A 25,068-nucleotide genomic window follows, 5' to 3' on the forward strand; every position below is an offset into this window, starting at 1 on the left:
AAGTCACTCAACAAGGGGAAGGGAAGCGAAAGAACACCAGGCACTGCACTAAACACTTTACAAATATTGTCTCACTTAATCCTTTCAACAACCAGCTATTATTAGCCCAGTTTTACATTTGAGGAAAGTGACACAGACTGAGGTTACTTTAACCCTTGTTTGCCCAGGGTCACACAGCTAGTGTCTGAGGCTGAATTTGAACTCCGGTTTTCCTGATTCCAGGCCCAGATCTCTCTACACTGAGCCTGCTAACTGCTTCCACATCCCTGGACTTGTTTCCTCATCTGTAAAAATGAGGAGGTTGGATTCAGTGGCCTCTAATATTCTTTCCAGTCTTTGATTTATGATCCTAAGACCTATTAGACTTAATTGTGGACCTCAATTTTTAACACAATCATGCTTAAATTTTTTCTCATTCACATTCAGGAAGGCAGTCACTCTTCATCTTTCACTAGTGAAAAAAATCTTGCTTCCTTTAAGTTAAGCTTTCTATAATATGATATTATCTCAGATGAACTAGCTTTTCACCACCAGGGCAGATCTGCTCTGAGCTTTAGAATTTAGAATGGACTTTTCTTTTGGTGGGCTTTGGTGCAGGTCCTGTTATATGATAGTGGTGTTTTGGTTTTTTTTCCCCCTCATTCTCCCTAAGGCATCACAACAAACTGTTTAGCTTTGCTCTTCATTCATGCAAGTCCCATCAGCGCTAGTCAGAATCCTAGCCAAAGTGGGCCATGCTCAGATCCATCTAGAATCCATCTTTTTGACATACACACACAGACACATCAAGAAGAGGAATCAGGACCACATTCTTCCCATCTAGGTAAAAAAGCCCATTGAGTTCTGTTATGCTGCCAGCTTGCCTTACATTCTAAAACAGCTCTCTGAGAACTGGGCCACTCTGCTGGTCAACTTATGATATGTCAGTGGATTTATACCTCCTACTTGGGGAAATAAAGGGAGGAGAAGGGCTATGAATTAAAGGCCATTCAACAAATGATCAGGAGTTGTAAATCAAGTGAGTCTTTCCAATTCCCATAGGTGACTGATTACTGAAGTTTGCTGGTCAAAAGAGAGAAGCTTGACAAAGGACCCCCTATTACCTGTCAGTCCACAACTGTACCAAATACAGTGTTCCCAGACATATGTAAGAGGTATGGACAGGAGTCCAGAAAACAAAACACAAATCCCTTCCTCATAACCTACTATAACGTAATCCAGATGGTCAAGTTTATGTGTTTTCTTTAAAACGCAAACTGTCTCCAGTGAATTCATTAGAACCACATTGGAGCTTTCCTGCCTAGTAGTTAAAATTTAGGCCTGCCAAGTGCTATCCTTCCAAAAAGAGAAGTGATCAGATGTTTAACATTATTTAAAATTCAGTCATTGACATTTGGGTAAAGCAACCAAACAGCATAAAATAAGATCCAGATTGACAGGGTCACAAGTTAGAGCATTACTGGGACTGCTAATGCCAGGTAGAAAGTTAGCTTTATTGGCAAGACAAGTGGACTTGAGAAATAGACCTATTAACAGGAAGAGAGGATGGGTGCTGTGCTGGAGGAATGGTTCTAGCTCTACGAGCGGTGTACAAATATCATCGTTCATCGTTCGCGCCTGCTAAGACCTATGGTGAAGTTTAAATCACCTGAAGTAGAGGGCTGTGATGTGTTGATTACTAACCTCTTCTGTTTGGTGACCTGTATGGAAGGAGAGGAAAAAGGAATGAATGAGAACCTGGGGAAGCCTTGCTGGGAGGCTTGGGTATATCAATTCGTGTTCCAACATGTCTCAGCTTCTTTTTGATGCATTTAAACAAACAAACAAACCAAAAAGTGAAGGCTACCTTGCCTGCTTAAAAATCATTTCAAGACCACCCAACAGCCAGTTAATATCTCAATTCTCCCCACCACCTACTGCTGCTATCCCTCTGTTCCAGCCTAGCAAGCCTATTTATGGATTCTTCTATTCATTCACTGATTCATTTTCCTTCTTCTTTTGTATGATTCTATTGCATCTCCTGATTTTGAACCTTATCCCATGACTTCCCTCTCTACTCACAACAATCTGCTCTATGCTCCATAGCCACCAAAATATCTCCCTCTTTCCTTTTAAGGCCTTGCTCAATCTAACTGCCCACAAAGCCTTTTTCCCCTGAGAGGACTGAGCTACTAAACTCCTAGAGAGAATTGTTTATACTCTTGGCCTTTGCTTCTCCATTACCCACTCACTTCTTAAACCCTTACCCCCTTACTTTGGACCCCAGCAGTTGATGCATGGGTAACTCCATAATTACCAATGATCTTTTTACTCCTGAATCTAATGGCCTTTTCTCAGTTCTCTTTCTGCTTGATTTTGTTGTAGCTTTTTACACGATTGATCACTCTCTCCTCCAATGCTCTCTTTCCCATTCTGGCTTCCTTCTGTTGTCACCTTTCTCACTTTGTTCTCTTGTTTACCTGTTCTTTCTCAGTTTCTTTTACTGGATCATTGGCTATCTCCTGATCCTTTAATTTAGATGTCCTCAAGTGACATCTTGGTGATAAGTGACACCAAGGCTCTGCCCCAAGGCACTGATGATTTGGTTGGACCACGACATCCTGGGAGGCGTGCACATGCTGCCTCATTCCTTGGGGAATGATGTCCCCGTGCCTCAGATTGGGGCATTATAATAAATAGCTTCTGCCTCCATCTCCAGGGTCCTGTTGTCATGGTACTCCTCTCCCAAAACTCAGCTCCCTGGCACCTTCTCCTGGTCCAAGTTTAACCTCAGTCCCCATTGTCACAATTATAACTCTGCAGACCCTCCCCTTTACTTCTTTAATTTACCCCCAGGTGCAGGAATTCCCAATTTTGACCATCTCCATCACCTCTACCACCCCCATCCCTCAGTGTAGTTCTAATCCCTGCTTTTGGCAATCTCGTTGCTTTCTGATTCCCGAATCTATATATTCAGCTGGGTGGCACTGTGTTTTGGATTGTGGAGTCAGGAAGACCTGAGTTCAAATCCTGCTTCCTGCTTATTAGCTATGTGACCCTGGGTAAACCACAACTTCTTCACCTGTAAAATGGGCAATAAATAAATAAATAAATAAAGCCGGGGGCATTGATCAATAGCAAAGGATGAATAGCAATGAAGTCCTGTCACCTTACAAATGCTAAAATACCTCCAATGGTTTTCCATTTCCCTTAGGACAAAATATAAACTCCTCAACCTATCATTTAAGGCCCTTCACTCACTAGTTCCTACCTACGTTTCTAGCCTTCTTTCATGCAGCTCTCCTTCATAAAGCTATATGCCAGCCAAACTGGCCTAATATCCTCAAACTTGAAATTCTAGTTCCCATCTCTGCACAATTGTGCAGGCCATCCTTCTGTGTCTGGGTTGCCTTCCCTCCTCATCTCTTCCCTCAGAATCCTTGGGATCCCTTCAAGTTTTAACCGAGCTTCCATTTCCATCATGAAGTCTTTCCTCATTCCCCTAGTCAGTGGTCTTTCCCTCCCTAATTTATCTCATATTATCATTATCTGTAAAGATAGTATCCTTCAGTAGAACAATAATCACTGCCATTTATTAAGGGCTTTAAGGTTTTCAAAGTACTTAATATAAATTATCTCATTTGAGCTTTGTGATAATTCTGTAAGGCAGGTACTATGGGAATTATTACTCCCATTTTATAGATAAGAAAACTAGGTCAGAGAGGAGTGATTGGGTCATCACCACACAGCCAGTAAATAATTAGGGGCAGGTTTCAAATCCAGGCCAGTATGACTCCAAGTCCAGTGCTCTATCTACCATATATGTTCCTTGAGGAAAGGACTCTTGTTTTTTATATCCTCAGAACTTTCCCCAGGGCATTATACTTAGTAGGTATTCAATATGTGTCTGTTGAATTTAATTCAAGCAGTCCCTGTCTGTCTCCATGCTTCAAGAGAGAAAAAAAATTCAGTATTTTATTCTTTGCATTTCCCCAAGACTCCTTTAGATAAAACTCTGTAAGGAAAATTAAATTTAACAAGCATTTTTTAAGTGCCTACTAGGTGCCAGGCCCTGTGCTAGGCCCTGGGGATCTAAAGTGAAAAACTAAACAGTCTGTGACTTCAAGAAACATACATTTACTGGGATGCTAGCCATTCCTCTCTGTTTTTATCAAGTGTCTGCTATAGAACCATGTACCTTACAGGCATTCAATAAATGTTAAATCAATTTGGCTTTAAATACATTTAAAGCACATATATTCTAATGGGTCAAAAGCACTCTCTTTTTTTGGTTCTCAGTGTTTTTTTTTGTTGTTTTTTTAAAAAAAATATATACCCAACCGGGTCTGAGTTGTTGGATGCCTCTGAAAATTGTTCTCAGCTTGCTAAACAAGAGTGCCACATGGTTACAGGATTGTATTGTAACCATGCCCCAGGTTTACAAATCAAGGAAATTCCTCTCATGTTGTACAAATGGCTGGTTTCTTTTCAATCCCTCCTGTTTTTTATTTTCTTTCCCCTCTATCTTGTCCCCCTCCCATGTCTTTCTTTCTTTTTTTTTGAAACAAAACATTTTTGTGAAGACCAAACACTTAGAAAAGGATCAATAACAGTGAAGTGCTGTCTTTTTTTCAGCTGAGCAAAGCTGGACAAATGCAACTCCAGAAGACTTGCCTCACACCCTAATTGAGGAAAGTGTCAACAAGTGAGAGTTGAATAAAGGTTATACATGCTCTCTGCCAGGGGATGGCATTGGACACACCAGCATGAACACTGCCTTTCCAGCTTCAGGCTTTCCGTTCTCACTATAGCTTAATGGTTCACAGCCCTTTTATGAGACAGCTGTGTAACAATGAGCCTTTATGACAGGCTGACTCTTTTTTTCCTCCTTTTAAATCTCAAACTGTACTATATAAAACATTCTGTCTCCTGTCGTTCTATCAACAAGGCCTGAGTAGCCAAGGCAAGTGCTCCTAGAGCACTGGTTTATTTCCTAGGATTTTTTTTTTCCACAATAAAAGAATAAGGGAGAAAGACAGTTCAGTGTGTGAAAGATGGCCTTTGTGTGAGGTCCTTGGCCAGATAATCTCATTCCAAAGATCTAGGTGACTGGAATTTCCCTTCCTCCCATCCTCTCCCCAACCCCCCACTTCTCATACAAATCCTTAAGCATTAACTCAGGCGGAAAATGAGTCTACTCTACATTTATCTTACTGAATGGCAGTCAACTCCCGCCTAATCTTTCAACATATATTTGTTCAATGGATCAACAGATTGTGTAAGCAGCATGACGGTTGGATTTAGAAATGTGTCTGCTCATGTTTGGTTTGTACTGAACCATTGACCATTTTGTTTGTGAACCCATCATAAATTATATCTCTGGGTAACCCAGAATAAGGGAAGGGGACAGGAGATACTTCCTCAAACAGGAGGGAGACACTTTATATTCACTGCCATTTTTTTAGCATCTGGTATGCTAACTTTGTGTTTGCCTTTTGGAGTCACTTGTTTTTCTTTTTTTAAACATGTTTAAACCCCAGCTCCTAATCCATCCTTCTATGAAACTATGTCATATTAATTCTTCTGCCTCCTCTTCTCCTCTGTAAATGCAGAAACGTTAGCAAGATAAGAAAGTAGGCACTAATTAATGGCAATTCACATTTGTGAGGCATTTTATAGGCTAAATAGTGCTTTACAAGTATTATCTGATTTGATCCTCACAACAGGCCCTGTGAGGATGGTAGCTGCTAGGGTTGTCGATTTGGAGCTAGACTTCAGGTATAATCATTTTACACAGGAAGAAACTGAAGTCCAGAGAAGTTAGAAGATAAGGGGGAGGTCACACAGAGGTGAAACATTTCAACACAGGTCTTCTAATGCCAAATCTACTGTTCCTTTGACCTTTTACTGACATGAATTATCATAAGGGGACATAGGAGGACATATATTCTTATCATATAAGAACATATGAAGGAAGATGCTATCTGTATCTGATAAATAGAAGTATGTATAGAATGATTTTTACACACATGGACACACACATATATATTCATATTTATGTTTAAATGGTAGTTATCGCTATAGAGCAGGTGGGTAGAGGAAGAAAAATAAATTTACATAATTTTAACATATATTTAAAAGGAATAACAAGTTGTACATAATAGATTTACAATTTCCTGTGCAATGTTTTTAATTATATTGTTATGGAAATGCTTGTCTTATTCCACAAATTAAAAATAAAACTAATAAAAAAAAAGACAAGTCCCAGGCCTCATGATGACTTTGGTAGAGTAGGGGGATATATGAAATGTACAGATAATGATACTACCAAATAACACACATGATAAACTCAGGAGGGAAGGGCAAGCTAGGCTAGGGCTCCAGTCCAGGTCTTTTGGCCAGTTTGGTGTGGTGGAGAGAGGGCAGGATTTAAAATTAGAAAGGTCTAAGTTCAAATTGCCCCACTGATATATTCAGGCTATGTGTCCCTGAGCAAATCACAACCCCTCTGTGATACCAGGAAAGCTTTTAAGGTGACCATTTGCAGAGCAGGTACAAATCTGCATCGGTCGAAGCATTTCTCCCCTCCCTCATTGGAAGGAATCTCAGCCCAATCTTCCAAAGAGATCACAGCTCCAGTATTTAAAGAAACCAATCAACAAACAAGTAAGAAAGAGGCCCTGCGGAAGAACACAAAAGATCTCTACCCTGAGATACTAACAATCCAGGGGAAAGATTAAAACAGGTCCCACAGACCTGTGATCTCATTGATTTGGGAGTTCCCCCCCGTGATGCCAGATCCTGCCTCTCTCTGTATCCCTAGCACTTACTAAAGTGTCTGGCAATGACTCGGCCCCCTAATGAAGGGTTATTGACTGACTGATTGAGATTGCAACCCATCCCTGCTTGTCCATCCCTTGGGGCTCTCAACACAAGAGGTCCACCCCCAGGCTTCTGGCAGCCTTGCTCACTTTCCCTGACATTGCCAGGGTCTGAGCAACTCTTGTTCCACTGATCATTTTTTCTGACCACATGGCCAGCCCATCCTCTCTCCGGCCATATAATTCCTCATGATGTCTTTTACTGCTGTTCTTCACCACTCCGCGTTGGTTAGGTGGGGCGGTCTGGCCTGACCCTCTAAGCACCTCCTCATTGCCCTCTGTGTGATAACTTGATAATCATTATTATTATGACTTTTAATCTTCAGAGGCAGCATATTCCTCCCTATCATATAACAGCACTGGGATTAGCGATAGCAGGCTGCATGTGATAAGTGCTAAATGGAGCCCCAATTAGGATATTTTGCTTTTGTGCCAAATTCTACTGGATTTTGGGGGTAGAGCAGAAGTCACTGCGAGCGGTGGTGTAGACTCCCTGGGAGAAGGGACGACTGCCCCTTAGTGCCCGGCCCTTGTGAGGGTGGGGGAGGAAAGGAGGGCTCTGGGAGCGTGATGCCAAGGGAACGCTGGCGCAAGGATGGCTGTCCTTGGCTCACTCTGGAGGACGGGGAGGCCGGGCAGGAGCCTGGTGGCTGCTGGTGTGGACAGGGTAAGACTCTGCAGGGAAATCGGATCTTAGAGATAGCTTTCAGAGAGGTGGCAAGGAGAGAGCGCGCATTCAATCGGAGGAAACAGAGAGGAAAGGCAAGCCGTGGAGCTGTCTCCAGGTAGCACAGCTGTAACGCCCAGGGCGCAAAGTAATTTAGAATAATTGATAATAATTTACATAGAACTTTAAGATTTGCAAAGCACCCTCTATTGGTCAGGCTGAATAAAGCTTGGGTCTGGTGAGCAAGCGCACCTAAGCGAAGCATTCCTATTGGCCCTTCTCCTCAGGCAAGGGCCAATGGAAATGCTTCTCCTGCAGTGGGTGGGGCGTCATCCCTCCCCTCGTCTCCCGCCAAGCCTGGCCCCAGTCCTCTGCAGCCTGTGAGCCCATTGTATCCCTTAACACGACCCTTTAAGGTCGGTACTATCATTATCTCCATTTTACAGATAAGGAAAAAGGTTTAGAGGGGGGTAAGTGCCAGTCCCAACCGTCCTTTATTCCACAGCAGATCACACATTTGTGGATGATACATGCGTTCTGCTTCGTTCTTTATTCTGTTATTTCACCATTAATTGACCTTTTTCTTGGGCAGGGACAGAACTGAAACCTGTTAGATCTGATAACAAGGTTGTTGAGAGAGAACGTTGAGATTTTTAGTTAGAAGGGTATTAGTACCTACAATAAATTAACATATGTTTAAATTTGCATAAATACTTTTGCATTTCATATTTTCACATTTCACAGTAGCCCAGAAATACCTTGCTATTATTAATCCAATAACATTATTAAAGCTAATAAATTATATTGTATATATTTAATTTTTAACTTTGCACTTGTACTTTCAACTCTTCTTTCTCATTTTACCCTCATGACAATGCTGTGAAGTTGCTATGGAAATTATTATTATCTATGTCATTGAGTATGTATTATTATAATATGCTGAACCTTTTCCAGTATTCAGCTTTCTTAAACTCAGGGCAACATTTAATACTGTTGAGTACCTAGCAATTCTCCTAGACACTCTTTCCTGGGATTTTGTGTAGAAACTTAATAAATGTTTACTGACTGACTGGAATCCCAGCCCATCTCTGCCTGTCAATCTTTGGAGCTCTTGACCACGTCCTCCCATAAATTCATCACAAGGAGCCATCCAACCTGCTGAAACTTTTCTCTATCTCCCTATTCTCCTAATATTGCAAGGGGTATGAGGATTTTCTCTGGTTCTCCTCTCTGGCTACTCCTCATTGTGGATTATCACATGGAGTTGAGAAGACCTGAGTTCAAGTCCAGCCTCAGCTGTGTGCCCTTGGGCATCACTTAAACGCAGTTTGCCTTGGTTTCCTCAACTGTAAAATGGATATAATGGCACCTACCTTGCTGGGTTATTGTGAAGATTAAATAAGATAATATGTGGAAAGTGCTTATCACAGTTCCTGGCATGAAGAAGATACTATGTAAATACAGATTTCCCTTCCCTTCTTCTTCCCATCACCTACATGGGCATACCCCAGGACTCTGTCCTGAGTCCTCTTCCCTTCTCTTAGAGATCATTAAATCCTGTAGATTCAATCTTATTGAAGATCCATATATATATCCAGTCCTAGACTTCTGACTTTCATCCAGTATTACCAGCTGCTCATTGGCCATCTCCAACCGGATGTCCTGCAGACATTTCAAACTCTACAATTCCAAAACAGCATTCATTCCTCTCCTTCCCCGACCTCTACCAAACTGACCACTCTTCCTTAATTCCCTGTTTCTGTTGAGGGTTCCACCATTCTCCTACTCACCCAGGGCTGCTACTTGAGAGTTGTTCTCAATGCTTCCCTCTTCTGTATCCCTGATTTATAATCAGTTGCTAAGTCTTGGCTAGTTCTATCCCTATAATACCTTATGTCACATGACTACCACCTTAGTTTAGGGTCTCTCCTGGTTTGTTGCAGTAACTTCTTAATTAGTTGTCCTAATTCCAGTCTCTCTCCTCACCAATCCATCCTTTATCCAGATGACAAATTGATGTTACTAAAAGCACAATGTTTAACTATGTTACTCCCCAGCTCAAGAGGAACCAATGGTTCCCTTATTTCATAACTCTTATAAAGCACATATTTGTTCAGTACTATTATTCACTCTTGCTCCCCTTCTCTCCTATAATGTAAACTCTCCTAAAGCAGGGGCCATTTTGTTTGTGTCTTTTTTTATCTCCAGCACTTGACAAGGTGCCTAGAACATAGAGCTTAATAAAAGCTTATTGAATGGATGAATACAGCTTCATTTTACTACAAAGGAAACTGAGTCACAGACAAAGATTTTTTTGCCTGTCATGTTATTTGTTACTGATTAATTTGGGACTGGAGTTCATTCTCCCCCATCAATTCTGGCCTCTAGGTTTTCCCACTAGATCACATACTTTTTTTTTTTTTTAGATTAGAGGTCTAATAAAATTAATAAAATGCACTGAAATGTTGGGTGGAATGAATGGAGGGAAGTAAGAAGGGATACTCTGTCCACTGGACTGTTAGTCTCTAAATAATTTAGGGTTTTTGTACAATTGAAATCAAAACAACTTCCCAGGAATTTCCGATGGCCTTTTGTTTGTTTGTTTGTTTGTTTTGGGTAGAAGGACTAGTTTTGAGAGATATTAAAGAATCAGGTTTCAGGTGAAAGCATGAGGGAAGAAAAGAGCAGGTTATTTAAATTCCATTCTGGGGTTATCTCATGTAGGTTTTGCCTCAGAGTTCCTGACCTTGAAAGATGAATGTTTGCCTTGTCTTGCAGACCATTTTCTGGCCATTTTGAAATCATGAAACAGTGGTACTCTTTCTTTTCTAGCTTCTTCTAGCTCCTAGTGTGCCGTTGTCCTTCATCAGAATGTAAGCTCTTTGAGGGTAACTATCTTGCTTGCTTGTATTTGTATCCGAAGACCTAAACAGAATTCCTGACATAATAGTGTGCACTTTATAAATGCTTTTTCATTCATTCATTCATTCATTCATTCATTCATTCATTCATTCATTCATTCAACATGCATTTGTTAAGCACCTGTTATCCTGTGCTAGGCCTAGGGATACAAGGACAGAAATGATCATTCCTGCCCTCTAGGAGCTTACCTTCTGCTGGTGTGGGGGAAGAATTACATGTATGCATGTAAATAAACACAAAGTAATTTGGGAGTGCTGGTGGTGAAGGGAAGGCTCCAGCATGGGGTAGGAATCAGGTATAACCTTATGTTAGCCTTGACACTTAAATTAGGCTCAGTCCAGAGGGCTAGCCTCACAGAATTCTATAAAGAACCTATGGAAAGAAACTTGTCTGCAGGCAGAGCAGAGTTTAGATTTTTTTTTCTTTTTGGAGGGGGGAGGGCAAGGCAATTGGGGGTAAGTGACTTGCCCAAGGTCACATGGCTAGTAAGTGTAAAGTGTCAGAGGTCGGATTTGAACTTCATATTCCTTGACTCCAGGGTCGGTATTCTATTCACTGCATCACCTAGCTGCCCCCAGAGTTTAGACTCTAAAATATTTTATTAAACTACATGGAAAAGGAATTCCTGGCAGAGAGGATTAAGAACTGACTGGAATGGACAGTGGCATTTATTGTTAAAGAGTTCTGAAATGGGGCCAGTTATGTTTAAAAAAAAAAAAACTGAACAAAAACCAGAATGTCTTTTTGAAAAAACACATGGGAGCACCTGGTAGCATACTCTCTTTGTCAGGCTTGCTAGGCCAGCCTGTCTACTTTCTTCCCAATTGTTTGCCTGCCATGGGTGACTGCTGAATTTTATCACTGTTTTTGTCCTCAGATGACTGAAACCTCCATTTGCCTCCCTCTCTGCACCCTCTTCCCTCTTTCCACCTCCCCCTCCCCTTCATTTTAGAGAGAGGAAGAGGGTTTTGAAATTGCCCTTGAGTTACAATGGCTTCTAAATATTAGCTCAGGGACTGGGAGGGCTCTGCTTGGCCATGTGCTGTTGTTTGCTAGAATAAATAATTATACAAAGACCTCGCTCTTTTCTCTCCTCAGTCTTTTGACAGAGCTCAAACCAGGGTTATTTGTAGGTATCCTCTTGAATGCAGCTGAAAGCCTCTGCATATGCAGGATTTACAATGGCATTTTTTGTTTGTTTGTTTTTCTCCCATCTTCTTAGCCCTTCTTTTTTTTTCTTTCCAGGTTCTTGGCCCTGTTCCTTTATTTCTTTCAAACAATAGCCAGCTCTTCAGTGCTTTCCTCCCTTCCCCCACCCCCTATTTCTTTTCAGAGAACCACTGATGCCACTGTGGCTGACTTCCCAATTCACTGCCATCTATAATTACAGTTTGTTAAATATTTATAGAGGAAAAGCCACATAAATGAATAAACTACCTGATGCATATTTAACCATATAAATAAATATCCTAAGAACTAACTGCCAAAAATCTATTGAAGATTTAAATTAAAAGAAAAAAAAAGCTAAATATATACACTGCTTCTAAATGCCTGGAGGATTATGGGTTGAAACCCGGCTGAGCTCTGTTTGCTTGGGAGTGTTTGTTCACTCATGCACCTGTTTCTTCTTTTTGGTCTCTCCCTCTCTTTTTAAAGAGTAAATGACTTACAAGCTGCAAGCCATCAGAATCCTGCTTTCCTACATGTATCATACATCACTCTTGCCAAGCCCAGATTACAGTACATTATTAACCTACTCAATTACAATGGAACTCCTATGGAAATGCCTATTATGGCCACATTAATATCCCATTAGTTCATCATGTTAATGTTATTACAATGGTTACCAAAGGAATTGGGGTTGATTGGTAGCTAATTTTGAAGGGTTACTGCCCCAGATACCACTGGGGAAACTCAACAGTGGAGGTGGAAATTTTTCCTTTGCCTTCCCTTAAAAAAAAAGAAAAAAGAGGAAAAAGAAAACATAAATATTCCCTGCAAAAACACACCAAAGAGGCTGTCTGTCTTCAGATATAAATCTACTTTCTTAGCCAGAGTCATTATACCTGTCACCTTGAATTGCAATTTCACAACATCCTCATGTTTTAATGGCAAAAGATAGCTAAATTGCCTTCATTAGAGCACATAAGATATAACAATTAGTATGTATAATTAAATTATTAATGGTAATGATACTACTATGTCTGTATATTACACAGGGGCAGATACTTGTTTATTTTTTCTCCGAGGAGTTCAAGCCAATATGCAAATAGGATCAACTATTCCAGTTTCTGTATGAACCTTTATAAACTCTAAAGCAATAGTCCCCAGACTATGGGGCTTTGAGGTTGTTGTAAGAAGCTACTTCAAGTCCATGTGTACATGAAGCATGGCCAACTGGTCATTATGCATTTTTATAAATCAACAGATACTTATAGTATGGTTTATAACAGGCAGTGGATGACAAATAAATTTTGCTCCTTAAAGGTGTTACTGATTCTTGAGAAGGCTGTAGATCACCATAGTAAAGTAAAACATGGTGCTTGATTGTTCTAGTCCATGAAGAATATCATGTCTCTAAAGTAATACTCATTCACACCTGTTCTTTCATCTTCCTCTTCTTCCCAATAACACTCTGAATACAATTTGCTTGTTCAGAAGTATGAAATCAGACTGAAATGTACACGTAGAAAAAGAACCCAAGCCTAGTCAATTAATGAGCATCAGTTTATTAAGCTGGCCAGTGACAGTCTCCCAAGGAACCTTAGGAGAGCTGCCCCGACCATAGGGAAAGGGGGAATATTTAAAGTCAAAAACCACCAAAAATAGGTGTGGGAAACAAAGTTAGTCTTGTGGGAAGTAAAGTTAGTCTGACAATGGTAGATAAGCACATCCGTTGTAGCCAGGCCTTGGTCTGGACAGTTGTATAGTCCTTGCCCTGATTTATTGTGAGACCCAGATGTCCAGGATCATTCTGACATCTTCTCAGGAAGTATGGCCAGGTCTGTTTCTCACAAGAGAGGGGCTCCTGGTTAAGCACCTACGAGTTCAGGAAGAATTCAGTAATTTCCAAACTTGTTACATATAGGGGCTTAGTATATGAGGCCATGGGCATTTCAATACTAGGCAAGCACTTTCTCCACATCTGTTTAAAACCATCCACAATCTGGCTCCCAGATTTAGTTGTTTAAACTCCACATTCCGTCTTCTGTTTCTATGCTTTTACATCAGATGGATCCCCTCCATGACTGGAAAGCTGGGTAAGTCACTGAATCTTTCAATGCTCTAGGCAACTTCAGAAGTCTATGGGCTGCAGGGAAGGTGCTGGCTTGCACAGATAGAAGCTGACACACCCGGGAGTTCCCTGTACCAACAAAATCTCAAGTCTCATCCCTATTCCCTATCTGTAGTGCTTAGGACAGCGCCTTAAGTAAAGCAGACACTTAATATATTTTTGTTGAATTGTTATCAAATCAGAAGGGACTAGAATGGAGTCTGTAAAGGGGAATAATATGAAATAAGGATAGAAAGGGAAGTCGGAGTCAGATGATGGAGGACCTTAAATACTAGACTGTTGAGTTTGTGGAAGCAATGGGAAACCATTGAAGACTTTAGATTTGTGTCTTAAGACCCATGCCTTAAGATTATTTTTGCAGAAGATATCATATTTTTTACTTACATGTATCATTGAAATACAATCAATAATTTCATTGGTTTCTAATCAGTAATTTTAGTGCTTTGGGGGCTAGAAGCACTTCCATATATATATATGTTTTATTTCCCATGGCACCACCTGAAATATATAGACTCTTCTCCATCCTCCAAGTGGAATGGACTTTGGAGTCTATTTAGTTCACAAGAATCCCTTTTACGGTATTGCTGACAAGTAGGCATCCTGGCTGTATTTGAACCGCACACACACACACACACACAGATTTCACTTTTGGACAACTTGTATTATACTTTAGCTTTTCCTTATATCAAACTTTTCTGTAATTTTCAACCTTTCTACTTACTAATTCTGTTCTCCTGAATTGAGAAGTCCAAGTCTGGGACATGTTATCTCTTCAAATATTTGAAGACTTTTATCACAGTTCCTTTCACAATACTCTTCCCTTTCCACACCCCTTTATCATTCTTTCTTTCCCTCCCCTTCCCCCCCTCCCCCCCCCCCCCCCCCCCCCCCCCCCCCCCCCCCCCCCCCATTTCTCCCTTCCATGGCAAACATCCCTAATTCCTCTTAGGAATTATTGGCTGAAGACTCATACTCATCCTCTAACTCTCTCCCTATTCCTGTTGCCATCTTCTGGTTGTGATTCAATATCTCTCCCATCTATCCCTTTCTTTCTTTTTCCACTGCCACTTATTTGGAGTATTACAATAACTTCCTAAAAGTTTTCCCACGTCTCTTTTCCCTATCTCACCTGTTCTTCATACCAGAACAATCTTATCTATTCGTGTGTTTCTGGTGCTCAGAAATCTTTAGTGGTTCCCTACTATCTCCCAAATAAAGTTCACAATCATCTGCCTGGACTTCAGGGCCCTCTGCATTATGCTCTGTCTGGCAATTCACATTTTGGTCCAACTGGACTGCCTTTTTTTTTTTTAAGTAACCCTTACTTTCCTTCTGACTGAGCTCAAATGCTATTTTTCTTCAAAATATCTTTCCTGATTTCCCCAATCAGTAGTACTTTTCATTCTCCTGAAATTAACTTGGGTTTACTTTATATCTATTTCATTTTTATCTGTGTATCTTTTGTTTTCCTCATTAGAATGTAAGCTCTTGAAGGACACCATTTCTTTTTTTTTGTTATAGCATCTCCAACACTTGCTATAGTGGCGTATAATAGGTGAGAAAGAAAAGTGCATTGAATTAAATTGAATTTGGCATCATTTTGCTTTTCTAGATTTATCTCAACACTGCTCCACTCCAAATACTCTACAATCTAGCCTAACTGAACTATCCTGTCTTCTGAACACTTACTGTGTAGTCTTCCTTTGGTAATTTTAGGTCATACTGTTCCATTTCCTGGGATATTGTCCTTTTATTCTTTAAAGATAAATTCAAATGCTACCACATATTGGACTCTTAATCCTCCTAGTTAAAAATAATCTCACCTAGTACCACCTTTTTAATAAACTCCAGTGGCTCCCTATCACTTCTAGGATTAAACACAAAAGCCTTTGTTTTGAGCTCAAACCCTTTCTAATCTTCTCTCCAACCCCTACCCTTTCCAATCTTCTTACCCCTTACTAACCCTTATATACCTATTGATCCAGTGACTGGCCCTTCTTGCTGTGCCTCCCACCAGACACTCCATCTCCCTTGACTCCTGTTCAGATTCTTTCCCTTGTCTTCTCTGCCTCCTGGTTTCCTCCAAAACCTTACGAAAATCCTACCTTGTACAAGGATTACTCCCTCCTGGACTATAAATTCCATAAGGTCAGGAAATTTGTCCTACTTAACTCTGTACCTTGCAAGACTCTCTGTACACTACAGGCAGTTAATTAATGTTTGCTGTTGTCAAGCTGTGGTTTGTTTATGTAACTGATAGTTGCTGTCTTCATTAGAAACTATTAGTACATTAATCAAAGCAGTTCTTGTTGAAACTGACAAAGTGAAGGATTATGCTTGCTGTTTACTCTGACTCCTGAGGCAGTTACTATGTTTTTACACAACCTTTTGATGTGCAGAAAGCCCCTAAATAAACTACAGCTAAATAAACACATCATTCATTAGGTTAATTTTAGAAGTGTGTCAACACAGGGAAGATCCTCCTCATTAGCTGGTCATTGTTGGATTTGTCCTGGTTGAGTGAAATTAGCTGCTATAGCTTGGTTTTCTCCTTCAGGAACAGGCTTCCTCCAGCTTCCCTGTCTTCCTAGATGGTGAAGGAAGTTTCCATAGCTTCTTTTTGTTAAAAGAAAACATGTTTACTCTGTTATTAAAATCATCATAGTAGTGACTTTCTGGACCTTGAGGTTACCCTCACTGAAATAAAAGTTAGTTATTTAAAAGAGAAATTATTATCTATAAAAATCACGTTTTCTGGTTGTCAAACCTCTTCATCTCCTGACACTCTTTATTAACAATTTTTACAAAATTGTCAAATAAAAGTGTAGCTGTGTAATCTTGTTGGAAGGACTTGGGCAGACTTGAAGATTTATTGTGAACACTGACTACCATGCTGACTTTCTCAGATGATTTGAAGCTCTAAATCCTCTTAATTTTAGATTTAACAAAACTTAAAAAACTAAAAAAAAAAAATAGAGGCAGCTAGACAGTATAATAAATAGAGTTCTGGGCCTGAGTAAGGAAGCTCTGAGTTCAAATATTGCCTCAGCCTCTGTGTGACCCTTGGGAAGTCACTTAACCTCTAATGTGTCTCAGTTTCCTCATCTGTAAAACAGGAGTAATAATAGCACCTGCTTCACAGAGTTGAGAAGAACAATTGAAATAATATATTGTAAAGCACTTTGTAAACCTTAAGATATTAGCTATTATTGTTATTGCTGTAATAATAATAAAGTTAAAGACTTGCAGGCTATACTATATATCACATCAGGGACAGCCCCTGTCCCTTGAACTTAGAACAGGCAAAGAAAATTTGTAAAAGGAAAAAAGTGTAAAATATTGCAAAACCTCACTAAGTCTAGATAATTATGGAAGACTCATCTGAATCTTAGATTCTTTAAAAATATTTTCAGTTTTATTATATAAAGGTATACACTATAAGTCAGACTAATAGCTAAAAAATGTTAAGAAGTCATGCCAAATTTGTTTTAATGGGTATTAGTAATTTCTAAAGAGTCTATTATCTGGATATAAATTGGTGCTGAAGAAGTGCTTTTGAATGATTGAAAGCAGGTTATTTTCTTTGGTATATAATAATTTCATTTTCAGTTTTGTTTGCAATAGTGATGGGATTCACAAGCCTCTTTTATAAAACTCAGGGCACAGGTCGCCTTTAATCTTGTCCATGGTGAAATAGTAGTATGAGGACAGGTTTGGGGGCCAGAGGACTTGGGTTTAAGGCCCGACTGTCACTTACTCCCTATGTAACTTCTCTAGGTTTCAATTTCCTCAGAGGGAGATGGAGTAGGGGGAGAATGGACTAGATGCCTTCCAAGAGAGCTAAGTAAATTATTTGATGGTTATGGATTATGAATCCCTATTAATACATTTTCTACTATAAATCTCTTATTTTACAGGACATAAAAATAGTAAAGACTCCTATTTCCCTGATTATTTTTAATGAGCATGGTAAACAATTGAAACCCAGAAAACTAAGATTTCAGCCTTTGGATGACTTTGTCTTGGTCCCCAAGAGACTTTTTATGGCCATAGAGAACTCACAGAAGCATGAGAAATTACAGAGAGGGAAAATGGTTATTTCCTTTAAGCTGCTAAGGAAATAACTATAACATTCTAGGTTGGCTGATTTCTTCCTTTTGGTTAATGGCAAGCCAAGGCTTAAAGCATCTGATTATATGACTGCCAGAGAAAAAAAGATGACCTAATATGACTGGTCAGAGAAGTAAGTACTAAATCTGTAGGTTACAACCAGTGGTTCAGAAGGAGCCACACCTTCCTGGGCTGGGTGGTCATAGGCTGATATTTCTCTAGAGCTTAAGGATATGCATCTAAATGTCAAGGTCGAGTCTCAAGCAAGCAAAAAAAAAAAATGGCAGCCTTGCTTTGAAGTGGAGAAAGGCATATAGAATTGCTGTCCAAACAAATAATTCATTTGTTTCTTGGAGAAAGGTGAAAGGCCATTGCAGATAGTGGGCATTAGGTTAACAAAAAAAGGGGAAAAAAAGGATGCTATGGTCTGATGCAAAAATCTGAGAAGTTAAATGACTTGCCCAAGGTTATATAGCTAGCAAGTGCTGAACTCCGATCTTCCTGACTCCAAGTAGGAGGGATGAAGGGAATAAGTAGTTGTATAGCACCTACTATGTGTGGTTTCATGTATTATCTCCTTGGATCCTCCTCACAACAACCCTGCTAGGTATATGCTGTTATTACCCTCATTTTACAGTTGAGGAAACTGAGGCAAATAGAGCTTAATGACTCACCTAAGGTCACACAGCTAGGAAGTGTCTGAGGCGGGATTTAAACTCAGGTTTTCCTGATTCCAGGTCCAACTTTTATGGAGTGTGCCGTTTAGCTGCCTCCATATCTGAGACAAAGCCACTGCCCTCAAGAAGCTTAGTCTTCAAAAGGATGTGGTAATATCAATAAGTGATTATGTAGTGAAGTCATGAAATGTACTGAGTAGGGAGAGCACAGTGTTGTAGAGACCCTGACCTGTGTGTACTCAAGATTTTTCAGGGTCAGTTTCTTTCCGACATTGTGCAGAAGGGCGTCTTTCATGGCTTTGAGGGCATTGATGGCAGGAAGGCCTTCTTAGCCTCACTAGTTTCTGTCCATCCTCTAACAGCATAATGAATAGGAGGAAAGGGGTGTAGTCCTTGGATAGCTCCCTTGACATCAGAGCCTCCAATGTCAGAAACCATAGATGACAAACATGATTACCAGTGATAACAATAATCACTAGCATTTACATATTCTTATTACGTGTGAGGCTTTGTGTTAAAGGCTTTACAAATATTAGCTCATTTGATTCTCACAACAACTTTGGGAGGTAGGTGCTATTATTATCCCCATTTTATAGTTTTGGATACTGAAATAAACATTCAAATGACTTGCCTAAGGTCACACAGCTAGTAAGTGTCTGAGATTATATTTGAACTCAGGTCTACCCTGACTTCAGGCGCACTGCTCATCCACTGTGCTACCCAGTTGTCCTCCCTCCCCTCCCCCCTTCTCCCAATGACTCCAGGACACCTTCTTTTAAGATCTGGTAAAGTAGAATAATTGACTCAATTAACACTTGACTCAGAACTTTCCAAGGTTAGTGTGCTTATACTATTTGAAAAGTTCCATGTAATGCTAGAATAAGACAGAGGGTATTCTGCAGAGGACATTTTTATGGCCCCAAGCCAGAAAGATATCAATCCATTTAATTTAAGAAGTCAAGCCTAATTGCTGCCACTGAAGTTTTGCTCCAATGCTTCTTCGTGACATGGTGCTGAACCTGGTTTATCAAAATTTATGCCAATAGAACATAAATTTTAGAATGTAAACCAGATGTAAATGATTTCAGTATGACCTGGGACAGAAAGAGACTGATGTCCAAAGATCGCCTTAGCTAAATATAAATAAGTTTCTCATGAGAAGTTTGTTTATTAGGTCATCAGATCTTAGTATCTAGAGCTAGGACCACATCAAAGTCATTTAGTCTAATACTTCATTTTATAAATGAGGAAACTGAGACTCTGGGAGATGTAGTACCAACAAAATATTCACAGCACCAATGATGACTATGAATATTCTGGCATAGTTCTGAAGCACAAAATATAACAGACTCTTCATATATAAGAGAAGCAAAACATTTATTCTGATACCAGAAAGCTGAATCCCCAAACCAGAAAGCCAAATTCCAACACCAGAAAACTGAATCCATCATAGCAACAAAGAAGTTAATACACCATAACACAGCAGGTAGCCACACCATACCTAGCTGTCTCCTTACCTGCATCCTCTCCTCCCTCCAGCTCTAACTGCTCTGACTCCCAGTTTCCTCAGGGCTCTGCTCCACCCATTCAGCAAGCTTCTCCCACCACAGGCTCCATGTGAATACATTTGGCCTATTAAGGGACAGAGAAGATCCTCAAATTTCCATTACCATTACAGGAGGTTAAGAGGCTTGCTCAATATAAGGTAGTAACAGAGCTGAGTTTTGAATCCAAGTCCTCTGGTTCCAAGTCCAAGTGCCCTTTCCATTGTGCCTAGGTTTGTCAGATGAGAATTATTTGGACATGGAGACCATAAAACAAATAAAAAAAGGGGTTTTTTTAGAGTAAAGATCATTTTGCTTTTTGTAGTGGTAGGGGCAGACTAGCCAAAAAGTAGCTCTGGATCACTCAGATTTTTGCCAATTTATAGCCTTAATTTAACTGTGAGAACTCAACGTTTGAATTTTGTCATAACCCACAAGTTGAAACATTACTGGAGGAACTAAATCACATCCCTACTGACAATCTTGCAACAAATGAAATCAGAAGACAAAAAGTATCACCCTTAAATGGAAGAATGGTTCATGGATTCTTCTCAGAGAGGCTAATAAAAGAGTTGGCAGAATTAGTTGCATTGGGCACCCAAAAGCAACATCATTTCATGGGACACTTAGTCATCTTGCCAGATAGTACTCATGAGGAATATAGGGCAGTAGATATCCATGGAGACAAATGAGGCTTATGTGCTAACACTTGTTGTAAGAAGAATGTGACATGCTCCTCCAAACTAAATCAACATATGCCTTGTGGGCACAGAAAAATACAGCAAAAAATACACTGGAAAATGTGATTTTGAGATTAAAGATATGAAAAAAAAAAAGACCAAAGGTTTGTGGGTTACCTTGAAGCAACATGTCCGTATACTATCAATTCGGTCTTCAGGAAGAGTGTTGAAGACAGCACAACAGCACAAAAAATGAAACTGGATAGGTAATAACTGATTACCAATGTGGGAATAATTTCAAGAATCAACTATCTGTCTGCCATCAGACCATCAAGTAGGGCAGAGGTTAAAATCAATATCAAGCAGCCGGAAAGGATGAAGATGAAAAGATAACACGACATATAATTATGACATTTCTGGCATGGCTTATTTAAATGAACTGTTGACTCTAAAAAAAAAGTAGAAAGTAGATTAAAGACATTAACTTTGATAATCATTATTTATTTAAACATTTAAAATATTTCATTTATGTTTTTTTTCATTTTAACTTCCCCAAAACAAAATTCCCATAGGATTTTTTTTCTTGCAACAAAGGGAAATAGTTAAACAAACCAAACCAAAATATTGACCATTTCTGACAAGATATTTACCCTCCCAAACCTTTGGTTTACAACTTCTCCATTGAGAGGACAGAAGTATAATTTTTCATCATAAAACCTCTGGAATCACAGTTGCATGTTATATTAGTCAGAATTATGCTGTCTTTTAGTGTAGTCTTCCTTGATGTTATTAGAGTCATTGTATAGGTTATTTTCTTAGTTTTCCTTTCTTTCCTATGAGTCAGTTAATATAAATCTTTCTGAGTTTCTCTGAATTCCATATACTTGTTATTTTTTCCAGCATAATGATTTTTTGTTTAGTTTGGGCCTACAATTTCATCAGTGTAGGGGTCTCATGGTAGGGAAACTCCTTACACTAGTGTAGAACAGCAGTGGTTCTGCAATTTATTGTTTTAGAGATTTGTCTAGGTATATCACCAAGGCAATATTCATAGCATCAACAGTGTGACTATGAATATGCCAGCATAAGTCTGAATGGCAAAATATAACAGACTCTCCACATGTAAGACAGAACCAAAACATTTATTTAAACACCAGAAAGCTGAATCCCAACACCAGAAAGCCAAATTCATCATAGCAACAAAGAAATCAATACACAATAACACTGTAGAGGGCACTGCCATCCCCAAGACTTCCTCCTGCTTGGGTCTTCCCATAAACAAAACACTCACAATCCTAGCTGTCTACTTGCCTACATCCTTTCTGTCTTTCGTCTCTAACTGCTCTAACTCATTTCCTGCTCCACCTGTTTAGCAAACTCCTCCCATCACAGGCTCCATGTGATTACATTCGGCCTATTAAGGGGCAGGGAATATTTTCAAATTACCATTACCATTACCCTAGCTTAAGTGGGTGGCCCAGGATTACTCAACTAACAAGTTTCAGATGTGGTATTTGAACTCAGGTCTACATGACTCCAAGACTGACCTGCCATATATTATGCCACCTTCTCTTATGTAGAATAATACTATTACATTATTTTCATATATCATTTTTCAGTCATTCCTCAATTAATTGACATTTGTCACCATAAAAATTCCTACTATGAATATTTTGGCATCTGTATGATCTTTTCCTGTCTTTGACCTCCTTGGGGGGGATGTACCCATAAGTGGTAATATTGATGAAAAGATCCTGAACAACTTAGTCACCTTTTCTCATGTAATTAATTTTATTTTTTTACAGAATTGTTTGATGAGCCAGTGGTCATTTCCATAGTATATTATTGCGACTGTAACATAGTCTCTCTATGACTATTTCTGGTATTTTTAAAAATTATGTTTGACACTTTAGGAGTATCATAAAGATGTTTTAGTTTGAATGTCTCTCAATAATAGTAATTTGGGTTATTTTTTCATGTGGTTGGTTAAATAATTTCTTTCAAAAGAAATTGTTCACGTCTTTTGATCACTTAATGGGAAGTGTCTATACTTCTCGGATTTTACTTTTTAATCAGCGATATATAGTACAAAATCCACTCCTTTTCCTCCAACAGTTTATCTTATCACTCTAGCTTCATTGATTTTGTTTGAATAAGAACTTTTAAATTTTATATAATTGGAGTTATTTGATGCGATAATGTCTATTCCTTGTTTGGTTAAGAATTCTTCTCTACTTTTTGATGGCAAAATTAGCTCCTCTATCTCTAATGTGAACCATTTAAATTAAACTAGCACATTTATTTGTAATATAATGTATGAGACTCTGGTTCAAACCTATTTTCTGCCAAATTTTTTCAGATCTCCCTGAAGTTCCTATCAAACAAAAAGGCCTTCCCTTATCAGTTTGTGTCAATGGATTTGTCAAGCATTGGGCTACTGGATTCAGTTGCTTCTGGGACTTTCTGGCCTGTCTAATCCATTTCACATCACTTCTTTTTAAAGAATTTTAACTGGTGTAAAATAGCTGTCAGAGCTAAAGAAATAAAAGATTCTAGAAAGTTCAGCCATGAAACAGTTAAACCTTTATGAAGCAGGGAGTTTCACAAGGGCATCACCAGGTTAGAGTACACCTTGTGGTGCAAAACATTAGAATAATCAAAGATTAAAAGCAGTAGTCACAAAACAGTGAACAGGCAGTAGAGGGAAAAGTTGAGCCTGTAGAAAGTTTTGCATGAGATACAGTTAAACTAGATTATGCTGAAGGCATTTAGAGATCTCAACATCAAAGACAAGAAAATCCACATATCAGGACCCATTGTACTACCTGAGAAATGGAAATGTTGCTTACAAAGATGAAATCTGAAAGATTGGCTGGACTTTACCAAATACATATAGAAGAGATTTGTTTGAGACAGCATATTTGGAAAGGTTATCAGAGACCAGTTTTCAAGATATCTCAAAGAGGAAAAAATTACAAAATAATTTTATGTACCACCGATATCATTAACAGTAACAAAAGAAAGAAAAACCAAGGAGATATCAGTAACTGATGTTCTGTATCTCTGCTTTTCTCAACTCCATAACATCTTTGTGAGAATGACTAAGACATTAACCTAGAAGGAAAAACATAGATAAAATGGAGTGTACAAAGAATGCGTGTTGTCTAGATTTTGTCATCTAGGTGGATGGGCAGCTCACTGAATTATTCTATCAGTGCACATGCCTCTGACAGACACTGTGGATGGATCATGATATACGATGTATATAATGTTCTCTTGGTTCTGCTCATTTCACTCTTTGTAATTTCATGCAAGTCTATCTGTTTTTCTAAAATCAATGAGCTCATCATTTCCATATTTGATTATAGACATATACCACAATTTTCTAGCCATTCTTCAGTTGATGGGCAACTATTTGCTATCTCCCTCTCTCAAAATGTGTATATGTATATATGTATGTATGTGTGTGTATGTATACATTTATATTGCTGCCACAAAACGATTATTGTGAATGTCTTATCATATATGGAACTTTTTTATGTCCTTGGGCTATATACCTAGAAAGAAGAGGACTGGGTCAAACTGTATATACTTTTTGTCACTTTTCGGGGGTGGGATGATTTCAAGTGGTTTTCTAGAATGCAGCATAGGATAGTGGAAAGACCATTGATTCTAATCAAAAGACCTGAGTTCTAATTACGTCTCTGACACTTAACTACCTCCGTGAACTTGGACAATTTTTTGGTCTCAGTTTCCTCATCTGTAATAGGTTAGACTACATGGCCTCTGAGGTACCCTCCAGCTGTAGATCTATGTACCCTTACTGTTTGGATTAATTTGTAGCTCTACTAACAGTGTATTTGTATGCCTGTCTTCCAGCAGCCCCTCCACCATTGACTATTTCCAACTTCAGTAATCTTTGACAGTTTTATAGGTGTAATATGAAGTTTTAGATTTATTTTTGATTTATTAGTGATTTGGAACAGTCTTTCATGTTAGAGAGACAGAGCGCGCTATTTATTCATCTTTTTTAAAAAAATCACATTATTTGAACTATTTTAGTCTTCCCTAATAGGTTTTATCTTAAGAACCAATCACTTCCAGTCATGGACACTGTGTGCCTTAGGTCTTGCTTGTCCCTACTAGGCACATTCTCTTCCCATGTGGAACATACAGGGAACTCTGAAACTCATCATTCAGGTACTCTGTACAATTAAGAATATGGCTGTATTGGAGATCTATGTGTGTATGTGTGTGTGGGAGGCAGGGTGAACACTGTGACACAGAATACATCATAGCCTTCTGCTGCATGC

The sequence above is a fragment of the Petaurus breviceps genome, unplaced genomic scaffold (genome assembly GCF_028583685.1).
Source record: "Petaurus breviceps papuanus isolate PSGF00001 unplaced genomic scaffold, PetGlider_PUasm1.0 138, whole genome shotgun sequence".
NCBI lineage: Eukaryota > Metazoa > Chordata > Mammalia > Diprotodontia > Petauridae > Petaurus > Petaurus breviceps.